Consider the following 12,639-nt stretch of genomic DNA (forward strand, 5'->3'; position numbering starts at 1 on the left):
TTAAAGTCTAAGTCGAGTTGCAAGTCTCTTCACATTTTGTCAAGTCGAGTCTAAAGTCATCAAATTCATGACTCGAGTCTGACTCGAGTCCAAGTCATGTGACTCGAGTCCACACCTCTGGAAATGCAAATCAAAAAACTAAACTAGGGCCGTTGTTTGATTCTTATTATATATGGCAGATTTTAAGACAAACAAAAAAGGGTTGATTTTCATTAAAATATTGCCCAAAATTTTTTTATTTTGTGCGATTTTCCTTTTGTTGATTTGTATTTCTCCAGATAAACACAAACATCGATTATGTTCATTCAAAATGCAAACATATGTGTTTATCTGTGTGATGACAAATTGAACCGGAAGCAGAATTTTAGCCTTTCGTTCGCGTTTAGCATGTTTTTAGCATAATGCTAACACCTTTGTTCAGCAGGAGTCCTATTGTCGTTTTACAAAAGTGTCATTAAATGGTTGTCCAAATTTTGTTTCAGAAATGAAAAAGGTGATGTAACACAGTGGTGAACATGCCCTTTCCCAACTACTTTGGCACGTGTTGCAGCCATGAAATTCTAAGTTAATTATTATTAGCAAAAGCAAAATAAAGTTTATGAGTTTGAACATCAAATATCTTGTCTTTGTAGTGCATTCAGTTGAATATGAGTTGAAAAGGATTTGCAAATCATTGTATTCCGTTTATATTTACATCTAACACAATTTCCCAACTCATATGGAAACGGGGTTTGTACTTAGCACAGACTAGAGATCACTAGCAGGGGCTAGGAGACAAGCAAAACTTACGTAACAGTAGCATGACGCAAACAAAGAAGCTAGACCGACTGACTGGCAAAGGCAGGCTTAAATAATGTCTCTTGATTACAAACAGGTGCGCGTCCCGAACACAAGAGGCAGGTGAAACTAATACCTAGCCATGGTAACAAACTCAGAGGTGCATAAACAGGAACTAAAGGAGTCCAAAACTAACAGGAAAGACAAGTGACTCGAAAAACTTAAATAGACTATGATCCGAGCAGCGGATCATAACAAGAAAACGTGAAAACAGCGGGACTATTAACAGGGTTCGTACACCGTTTCCGTGGCCAAATTCAAGCACTTTTTAACAATTGTCCAGTTTTTCCAGTACCCTTCAAAAGGCAAAAACCAGTGTGAATGGATCCATAGCCTTGTTGTTTGAGGTCACCAAATGCTGTCTATAGGAAAAATACGGAAAATCTGCTAAAACCTAAGCCGAACATTGAACCAGCAGTTATCATTAACTGAATGGGGCATAGAAAATGAAGTGGTGTGACTATTCAATGTCATTGGTGTTTGCAAACGTGTCCCCATTTGTGTTGATTTACAAATGTATTGTTCTTTTTCTTACTTACAGCACTCAATGACATCGAACAGCACGGATTGATTCACACCGTATTGGTGCTTGTAAACTGCATAATGTGATATTGTCATGACGGGAGGGGTCGCAGCTTGCTGCGAGGTTTGTTTCCCCGAGATGCAAACATATCACTCCGGACAGGACTTGCAGGTAAGAACATATTTTAATCTTCTCAAGAAATATTGGCAAGGCATTAGGTAGACAAACAGCATAAACTATGGCGTGGAACAAACACGAAACTGTGGCATGAGACAAACAGCATAAACTATGGCATGGAACAAACACGAAAGTGTGGCATGAAACAAACATGACTTACTTGGCAAGGCATGAGGTAAACACTTAGCATAAACTATGGCATTGCATGAAACAAACACGAAACTGTGGTATGAAACAACTAAGACTTACGTAGTCCAGGCATGAGGCAAACAACTAGCATAAACTATGGCATGGAACAAACAAGACTTACTAGTAGGTTGCAATGACGCCAGGCCGACTGACTGGCAAAGGCAGGCTTAAATAATGCCTCTGATTAGAGACAGGTGAGCGTCCCGAACACCAGAGGCAGGTGAAAACAATAAGTAACCATGGCAACCTAAACCAAACAAGAGTCCAAAACTAACAGAAAATAACAAAAACATGATCCGGACCACAGATCATGACAGATATAAATACACGCACCCTCAAAAAGTCAATTTCACTCATTTATTAACAAAACTGTTCCACATTAATGTAAGGATAATGCATTAAAGGAAAATACTTTGTTTGTTTCACAACACCTCAGTAACCAAATGTATATTATGTTGATAAACTCAGGAAATATGTCCCTGGACACATGAGGACTTTGAATATGACCAATGTACAAACCCCGTTTCCATATGAGTTGGGACATTTGTGTTAGATGTAAATATAAAAGGAATACAATGATTTACAAATAATTTTCAACCCATATTCAGTTGAATATGCTACAAAGACAACATATTTGATGTTCAAACTGATAAACATTATTTATTTTTTTTGCAAATAATCATTAACTTTAGAATTTGATGCCAGCAACACGTGACAAAGAAGTTGGGAAAGGTGGCAATAAATACTGATAAAGTTGAGGAATGCTCATCAAACACTTATTTGGAACATCCCACAGGTAACAAGGCAAATTGGGAACAGGTGGGTGCCATGATTGGGTATAAAAGTAGATTCCATGAAATGCTCAGTCATTCACAAACAAGGATGGGGCGAGGGTCACCACTTTGTCAACAAATGCGTGAGCAAATTGTTGAACAGTTTAAGAAAAATCTTTCTCAACCAGCTATTGCAAGGAATTTAGGGATGTCACCATCTACGGTCCGTAATATCATCAAAGGGTTCAGAGAATCTGGAGAAATCACTGCACGTAAGCAGCTAAGCCCGTGACCTTCCATCCCTCAGACTGTACTGCATCAACAAGCGACATCAGTGTGTAAAGGATATCACCACATGGGCTCAGGAACACTTCAGAAACCCACTGTCAGTAACTACAGTTGGTCGCTACATCTGTAAGTGCAAGTTAAAACTCTATTATGCAAGGCGAAAACCGTTTATCAACAACACCCAGAAACGCCGTCGGCTTCGCTGGTCCTGAGCTCATCTAAGATGGACTGATACAAAGTGGAAAAGTGTTCTGTGGTCTGACGAGTCCACATTTCAAATAGTTTTTTGAAACTGTGGACGTCGTGTCCTCTGGACCAAAGAGGAAAAGAACCATCCGGATTGTTATAGGCGCAAAGTTGAAAAGCCAGCATCTGTGATGGTATGGGGGTGTATTAGTGCCCAAAACATGGGTAACTTACACATCTGTGAAGGCGCCATTAATGCTGAAAGGTACATACAGGTTTTGGAGCAACATATGTTGCCATCCAAGCAACGTTACTATGGACGCCCCTGCTTATTTCAGCAAGACAATGCCAAGCCACGTGTTACATCAACGTGGCTTCATAGTAAAAGAGTGCGGGGTACTAGACTGGCCTGCCTGTAGTCCAGACCTGTCTCCCATTGAAAATGTGTGGCGCATTATGAAGCCTAAAATAGCACAACGGAGACCCCCGGACTGTTGAACAACTTAAGCTGTACATCAAGCAAGAATGGGAAATAATTCCACCTGAGAAGCTTCAAAAATGTGTCTCCTCAGTTCCCAAATGTTTACTGAGTATTGTTAAAAGAAAAGGCCATGTAACACAGTGGTGAACATGCCCTTTCCCAACTACTTTGGCACGTGTTGCAGCCATGAAATTCTAAGTTAATTATTATTTGCGTTTATATGAGTTTGAACATCAAATATGTTGTCTTTGTAGTGCATTCAATTGAATATGGGTTGAAAAGGATTTGCAAATCATTGTATTCCGTTTATATTTACATCTAACACAATTTCCCAACTCATATGGAAACGGGGTTTGTATGATCCTGTAAATACTTGGTATCAGATTGATACCCAAATTTGTGGTATCATCCAAAACTAATGTAAAGTATCAAAGAAGAGAAGAATAAGTGATTATTACATTTTAACAGAAGTGTAGATAGAACATGTTAAAAGAGAAAGTAAGCAGATATTAACAGCAAATAAACAAGTAGATTAATAATTGATTTTCTACCACTTGTCCTTAATAATGTTGACAAAATAATAGGTAGATAAATGACACAATATGTTACTGCATGTGTCAGCAAACTAAATTAGGAGTTTGTTTGTTTACTTATTAATAAAAGACAAGTTGTCTAGTATGTTCACTATTTTATTTAAGGACTTAACTGCAATAAGAAACATATGTTTAATGTACCCTAAGATATTTTGTTAAAATAAAGCCAATAACGCAATTTTTTGTGGTGCCCTTTATTTAGAAAAGTACCAAAAAAGTATCGAAATTAAAAAAAAATTGGTATCGTTACAACACTAACCAGAAGGTTAGAAAACAAAACTTTAGTGAACGTTAGTTAACTTGTAGGGCTAGTAATTTCTGTGACTTACCTTTCATGTGACTCGAGAGAGCCGACTTTCCCATTACGAAAAGCTGGATTTCCATTTTGCATACTTTGCAACTGGCTAAACGTGGATTTGGTCCACGTTTTATCCAAAGTTTGTATTTGTCATTTTCCATACATTGGTCATTAAAACGACAACTTCCCCCGCACGATGGAGCACCGTCCTCTTGGGGGCGACACAGAGCCCCCAATGACAACAACCTAATGTAGTGTTTTTCAACCTTTTTTGAGCCAAGGCACATTTTTTTGCATTGAAAAAACCAGCAGAAATCATTAAAAACGAAACTCAGTTGACGGTAAAAAGTCGTTGTCGCAATTGTTGGATTTGACTTTAAACCATAACCAAGCATGCATCACTATAGCTCTTGTCTCAAAGTAGTTTCATGTCTTATATTTCCCACATTCACTTTGTTTTAGCAATCAAGATTATTTAAGTTGTTGCTATCCTTCTTTGTGGGGACATTGTTGATTGTCATGTCATGTTCGGATGTACATTGTGGACGCCCGTCTTTGCTCCACAGTAAGTTTTTGCTGTCGTCCAGCATTCTGTTTTTGTTTACTTTGTAGCCAGTTCAGTTTTAGTTTCGTTCTGCATAGCCTTCCCTAAGCTTCAATGCCTTTTCTTAGGGGCACTCACTTTTTGTTTATTTTTGGTTTATGCATAGGAAGAGTATTACACGGTTACTCTGCTGAGTGCTAGACAGCATCGACACTCAACAACAACACATCATTTGCAGACTATAATTACCGTATTTTTCGGAGTATAAGTCGCTCCGGAGTATAAGTCGCACCGGCCGAAAATGCATACTATGGAATGCCCTCCCGGTAACAATTAGAGATGCTACCTCAGTAGAAGCATTTAAGTCCCATCTTAAAACTCATTTGTATACTCTAGCCTTTAAATAGCCCCCCTGTTAGACCAGTTGATCTGCCGTTTCTTTTCTTTTCTCCTCTGCTCCCCTTTTCCTTGAGGGGGGGGGGGGGCACAGGTCCGGTGGCCATGGATGAAGTGCTGGCTGTCCAGAGTCGGGACCCGGGGTGGACCGCTCGCCTGTGCATCGGCTGGGAACATCTCTGCGCTGCTGACCCGTCTCCGCTCGGGATGGTGTCCTGCTGGCCCCACTATGGACTGGACTCTTACTATTATGTTGGATCCACTATGGACTGGACTCTCACAATATTATGTCAGACCCACTCGACATCCATTGCTTTCGGTCTCCCCTAGAGGGGGGGGGGTTACCCACATATGCGGTCCTCTCCAAGGTTTCTCATAGTCATTCACATCGACGTCCCACTGGGGTGAGTTTTTCCTTGCCCGTATGTGGGCTTTGTACCGAGGATGTCATTGTGGCTTGTGCAGCCCTTTGAGACACTTGTGATTTAGGGCTATATAAATAAACATTGATTGATTGATTGATAATAAAGAAGGAAAAAAACATATGTAAGTCACATTTTTGGGGGAAATTGATTTGATAAAACCCAACACCAAGAATAGACATTTGAAAGGCAATTTAAAATAAATAAAGAATAGTGAACAACAGTCTGAGTAAGTGTACGTTATATGAGGCATAAATAACCAACTGGTATGTTAATGTAACATATTATGGTAAGAGTCATTCAAATAACTATAACATATCGAACATGCTATACGTTTACCAAACAATCTGTCACTCCTAATCGCTAAATCCCATGAAATCTTATACGTCTAGTCTCTTACGTGAATGAGCTAAGTAATATTATTTGATATTTTACGGTAATGTGTTAATAATTTCACACATAAGTCGCTCCTGAGTATAAGTCGGAACTATGAAAAAAGTGCGACGTATAGTCCGAAAAATACAGTACTGGTTTGCAAAAAAATGTTTTTAACCCAAATATGTGAAATTAGATTATCTCCCACGGCACACCAGACCGTATCTCACGGCACACTGTGCCGTGGCACAGTGGTTGAAAAACACTGACCTAATGTAAGGGCTCGTGCAAAGCCAACAGATCAAGCTTTCATTTTGAAGGAAACGTATTTTTATTTTTGCCCATGGAGTCAGACTGCCGAGAAATATGATGAACATTTCCAAGCACTTCACCCAAAATTCAAGCGTTTTTCAAACCTTGAAAACGCAACATTAAAATCCAAGTATTTTCAAGGTTTTTAAGCACCCGTACGAACTCTGTGTTAACCACATTTTTGCCGATATCCGATATTCCGATATTGTCCAACTCTTAATTACCGATTCCGATATCAACCGATACCGATATATGCAGTCGTGGAATTAACACATGATAAATGATACAATATGTTACTGCATATGTCAGCAGACTAATTAGGAACCTTTGTTTGCTTACTTACTAATAAAAGACACGTTGTCTTGTATGTTCACTATTTTATTTAAGGACTTAACTTCAATAAGAAACATATGTTTAATGTACCCTAAATTTTTTTGTTAAAATAAAGCCAATAATGCATTTTTTTTTTGTGGTGCCCTTTATTTAGAAAAGTACCGAAAAGTATCAAAATAATGTTAGTACCGGTACCAAAATATTGGTATCGTCACAACAAGAGATGTCCGATAATAGCTTTTTTGCCGATATTGTCCAACTCTTAATTACCGATTCCGATATCAACCGATACCGATACATACAGTCGTGGAATGAACACATTATTATGCCTAATTTTGTTGTGATGCCCTGCTGGATGCATTAAACAATGTAACAAGGTTTTCCAAAATAAATTAACTCAAGTTATGGAGAAAAAAAATGCCAACATGGCACTGCCATATTTATTATTGAAGTCACAAAGTGCATTATTTTTTTTTAACATGCCTCAAAACAGCAGCTTGGAATTTGGGACATGCTCTCCCTGAGAGAGCATTAGGAGGTTGAGGTGGGGTGGGGTGGGGGGGTAGGGGGTAGCGGGGGCGTGTATGTTGTAGCGTCCCGGAAGAGTTAGTGCTGCAAGGGCTTCTGGGTATTTGTTCTGTTGTGTTTATGTTGTGTTACGGTGCGAAATGTGTTTGTCTTTCTTGTTTGGTGTGGGTTCACAGTGTGGCGCATATTTGTAACGGTGTTAAAGTGGTTTATACGGCCACCCTCAGTGTGACCTGTATGGCTTTTGATCAAGTATGCCTTGCATTCACTTGTGTGTGTGTGAAAAGCCGTAGATATTATGTGACTGGGCCGTGCCTTCAAGGTTTATTGGCGCTCTGTACTTCTCCCTACGTCCGTGTACACAGCGGCATTTTAAAAAGTCATACATTTTACTTTTTGAAACCGATAACGATCATTTCCGATATCACATTTTAAGGCATTTATCGGCCGGTAACATCGGCAGTCCGATATTATCGGACATCTCTAGTTTCAATGGTCCTGGAATGTAATGTTCCTCGTTAAAATGAATTGAAATGTCATTATTTTGTTGTAAGTCCCCTCAACATTTTACCTTTTTTATTAAAAAACAAAAACAAACATCAAGATAAGGAGTATTATTATACTGTATTACAAACAACTACAGTAGTTTTATTGAGTAAAGTATTAATAATGTACAGCCTTTTACCTTGAACACCGAACTTTCTCCCGTATCACCAAACACACCATCAGCAGCTTTTCCGTATTTTCGTGGTTAAGCCGTCTCGAAATAACCTCTTTAGTTGGCATTATCGATACATTCTGTTTGTCATCCGCTTCTTCGTCTCAGCATATAAATATTTCAATTAAATTTTGCTCAATATTATTTTTTATATATCGTAACATAAATAATAATAATAATAATAATAATAATAATAATAAATAATAATAATAATAATAATACTTTCATTTAACCTAACTTTACTTTATGCCAAAAGCAGATTGCCTTTGATGGTTTTATTTTTAACACTGTCTTACACTACACTTCCTGATGTACCGTATTTTCCGCACTATTAGCCGCACCTAAAAACCACAAATTTACTCAAAAGCTGACAGTGCGGCTTATAACCCGGTGCGCTTTATATATGGATTAATATTAAGATTCATTTTCATAAAGTTTCGGTCTCGCAACTACGGTAAACAGCCGCCATCTTTTTTCCCCGTAGAAGAGGAAGTGCTTCTTCTTCTACGCAAGCAACCGCCAAGGTAAGCACCCGCCCCCATAGAACAGGATGCGCTTCTTCTTCTACTGTAAGCAACCACCCGCCCGCGTAGAAGAAGAAAAAGAAGCGCGCGGATATTACGTTTCATTTCCTTTGTGTGTTTACATCTGTAAAGACCACAAAATGGCTCCTACTAAGCGACAGGTTTCCGGTTCATGAAAAGACGCAATCTCTCCATCCGCACACGGACTACTATTTCACAGCAACTGCCTAAAGACTTTCAAGAAAAGCTGGCTACTTTCCGTGCATATTGTAAAAACAAGATAGCTGAAAAAAAGATCCGGCCAGAGAACATTATCAACATGGACGAGGTTCCACTGACTTTTGATATTCCTGTGAACCGCACTGTGGATACAACGGGAGCACGTACGGTGAATATTCGCACCACAGGGAATGAGAAGTCGTCCTTCACTGTGGTTCTAGCTTGCCATGCTAATGGCCAGAAACTTCCACCCATGGTGATATTCAAAAGGAAGACCTTGCCAAAAGAGACCTTTCCAGCCGGCGTCATCATAAAAGCTAACTCGAAGGGATGGATGGATGAAGAAAAGATGAGCGAGTGGTTAAGGGAAGTTTACGCGAAGAGGTCGGGTGGCTTTTTTACGCAGCTCCGTCCATGTTGATATACGACTCCATGCGCGCCCACATCACGCTGGTTTTTAATATATTATTAAAGTTTGACTGACCTATCTGACTGTTTTTTTGACATTCCTTTAGCGCAGTTAGATGCGGCTTATAACACGGGGCGTCTTATAGGTGGACAAAGTTTTGAAATATGCCGTTCATTGAAGGCGCGGCTTATAACCCAGGGCGGCTTATGGTGCGGAAAATACGGTATAATACAATGCAAAAATGTCAATTTAAAGTGTATCCTGCATCCTCTTTAAAAGTCCAACATTTTTCCCCGTCAGATTTGGACAACCATCTGTTGTCGCACCTGCCAGCTTGTCCCAATTCAGTCCTAACATGTCCAAACACGCATTTACCTATGTGAACAAGTCATTACCTGTGGTTGTCCCTTTTTAATTGACTGCATGGCTGCCAGCTCTTCCATGATTTGAAAGTCAGTAGTTATCCCACATAAGAAGATGAGCAGCTGGGCGGTGTTAACGTACATCACAGCTCTCATCCAAAGCCAGCGAAAAACAGTCAAAGTCGGCCGTTCTGTTCTTCAGCTGAAGCTGCGTCAGAAAACGCCTTACTTTTTCTGGCGATTTTGTGAGAAATGACGAAACTTGTCCTGACGGCTGCATCTCTGGGGGTGTGAAATTTGGCAAAAAGTCCTTGTTGGGTTTGCAGTTTTACCATCAACCATCAGCCTCCCTTCCGCGCGCTTCATCAGACAGATTCCGGTATTTTTCCTCCTGCTTCGTCGTGTAGTGGCGATTCAAATTATATTCTTTAAACACAGCAACCTGTGTACCACAAATTAAGCACACGGCTTTACCTTTAATTTCTGTAAAGAAATACTTGGCAGTCCATGCATACTTGCCAACCCTCCCGAAATTCAGCGCCTCTCCCGAAAACCTCCCGGGACAAATTTTCTCCCGAAAATTTCCCGAAATTCAGGCAGATCTGGAGGCCACACCCCCTCCAGCTCCATGCGGACCTGAGTGATGTGTCGACAGCCTGTTTTCACGTCCGCTTTCCCACAATATAAACAGCGTGCCTGCCCAATCACGTTATAACTGTAGAATGATCGAGGGCGAGTTCTTGGTTTCTTATGTGGGTTTATTGTTAGGCAGTTTCATTAACGTCCTCCCAGCGCGGCAACAGCACACAACAACAGCAGTCACGTTTTCGTCTACCGTAAAGCAGTTTGTCTGCCGTAAACAGCAATGTTGTGACACTCTTAAACAGGACAATACTGCCATCTACTGTACATGCATATGTGACAATAACATCTAGGGCTTTTGGAGAATGCACAACTGCGCACACAACAAGGAGATGAAGCAGAATGCATCATCAGAGAGGGTGTTCAGCATGGTTAGAAAAATAGTGACAGAGAATAGAACAAGGATGGACAATTCAACCCTTAACTCAACAATGAGTAGATGAGTGTGATGTGTGTGTATATGTGTAAATAAATGAACACTGAAATTAAAGTATTTATCTTATGTATATATATATATATATATATATATATATATATATATATATATATATATATATATATATATATATATATATATATGTATGTATATATATATATATATATGTATGTATATATATATATATATATATATATATATATATATATATATATATATATATATATATATATATATATATATATATATATGTCTTAATAAGGTTATCCAAAAAATAGTGCTCGATACCGTAGTAGAGCGCAATATTTGTATGTGTGGGGAAAAAAATCACAAGACTATTTCATCTCTACAGGCCTGTTTCATGAGGGGGGGTACCCTCAATCATCAGGAGATTTTATTTTATTTTATTTTTTTTTTTTAAATCTCCTGATGATTGAGGGTACCCCCCCTCATGAAACAGGCCTGTAGAGATGAAATAGTCTTGTGATTTTTTTCCCACACATACATATATATATATATATATATATATATATACATTTATAAGAAATACTTGACTTGGTGAATTCTAGCTGTAAATATACCCCTCCCCTCTTAACCACGCACCCAACCACACCCCCCCCCCCCCACCTCCCGAAATCGGAGGTCTCAAGGTTGGCAAGTATGAGTCCATGTCTTGTTGAAAACACACCATTCCTCATCAACTTTTCTCTTTTTAGCATCTCGGGGGGTAAACCGTGCATCACTTGTCGCTGTGCACCTTCACTCACAGGTTACACCCGGACACACGCCTATAAATAACACTTTTCAAAATAAAAGCAGCACAGTTGTATCGCGCGCACGACATAGATGTTTTTCAAACTTTATTTTGTAATTTGTGATTGCCGCTGTTCACATTCACTCACAATCGCCCACGCGCATACGTCCACACGGAAGTAATACAAATAACGCTTTTCAAAACAAAAGCAGCACCGTTGTATTGCACACTCGACATAGATACTTTTAAAAATGTATTTTGTAATTTATTATTGGCCAGGGATGCACAAAGGTTCGGATGTAGCCCGTGGGCCGCAGAATGCCCAGGTCTGCTCTAAACCATAACCAAGCATGCATCACTATAGCTCTTGTCTCAAAGTAGGTGTACTGTCACCACCTGTCACATCACACCCTGACTTTTTTGGAGTTTTTCTGCTGTTTTCCTGTGTGTACTGTTTTAGTTCTTATCTTGCGCTCTTATTTTGGTGGCTTTTTCTCTTTTTTTTGGTATTTTCCTGTAACAGTTTCATGTCTTCCTTTGAGCGATATTTCCCGCATCTACTTTGTTTTAGCAATCAAGAATGTTTCAGTTGTTTTGATCCTTCTTTGTGGGGACATTGTTGATTGTCATGTCATGTTCGGATGTATATCCGTCTTTGCTCCACAGTAAGTCTTTGCTGTCGTCCAGCATTCTGTTTTTGTTTACTTTGTAGCCAGTTCAGTTTTAGTTTCGTTCTGCATAGCCTTCCCTAAGCTTCAATGCCTTTTCTTAGGTGCACTCACCTTTTGTTTATTTTTGGTGTAAGCATTAGATACCTTTTTACCTGCACCCTGCCTCCCGCTGTTTCCGACATCTACAAAGCAATTAGCTACCGTCTCCCAACTAAGTGCATTTTAAAGCATTTATCGGACATCTCTAATGCATACTTGCCAACCCTCCCGGATTTTCCGGGAGACTCCCGAAATTCAGCGCCTCTCCCGAAAACCTCCCGGGACAAATTTTCTCCCGAAAATCTCCCGAAATTCTTCCTGAGTGACGTGTCGACAGCCTGTTTTCACGTCCGCTTTCCCACAATAAAACAGCGTGCCTTCCCAATGACGTTATAACGGTAGAATGATGGAGGGCGAGTCTCTTGGTTTCTTATGTGGGTTTATTGTTAGGCAGTTTCATTAACGTCCTCCCAGCGCGGCAACAGCAGACAACAACAGCAGTCACGTTTTCATCTACCGTAAAGCAGTCCGGCTGCCGTAAACAGCAATGTTGTGACACTCTTAAACAGGGCAATACTGCCATCTACTGTACATGCATATGTGACAATAA

Source organism: Nerophis lumbriciformis, linkage group LG14, assembly GCF_033978685.3.
Source record: "Nerophis lumbriciformis linkage group LG14, RoL_Nlum_v2.1, whole genome shotgun sequence".
In the NCBI taxonomy this organism is placed as follows: domain Eukaryota; kingdom Metazoa; phylum Chordata; class Actinopteri; order Syngnathiformes; family Syngnathidae; genus Nerophis; species Nerophis lumbriciformis.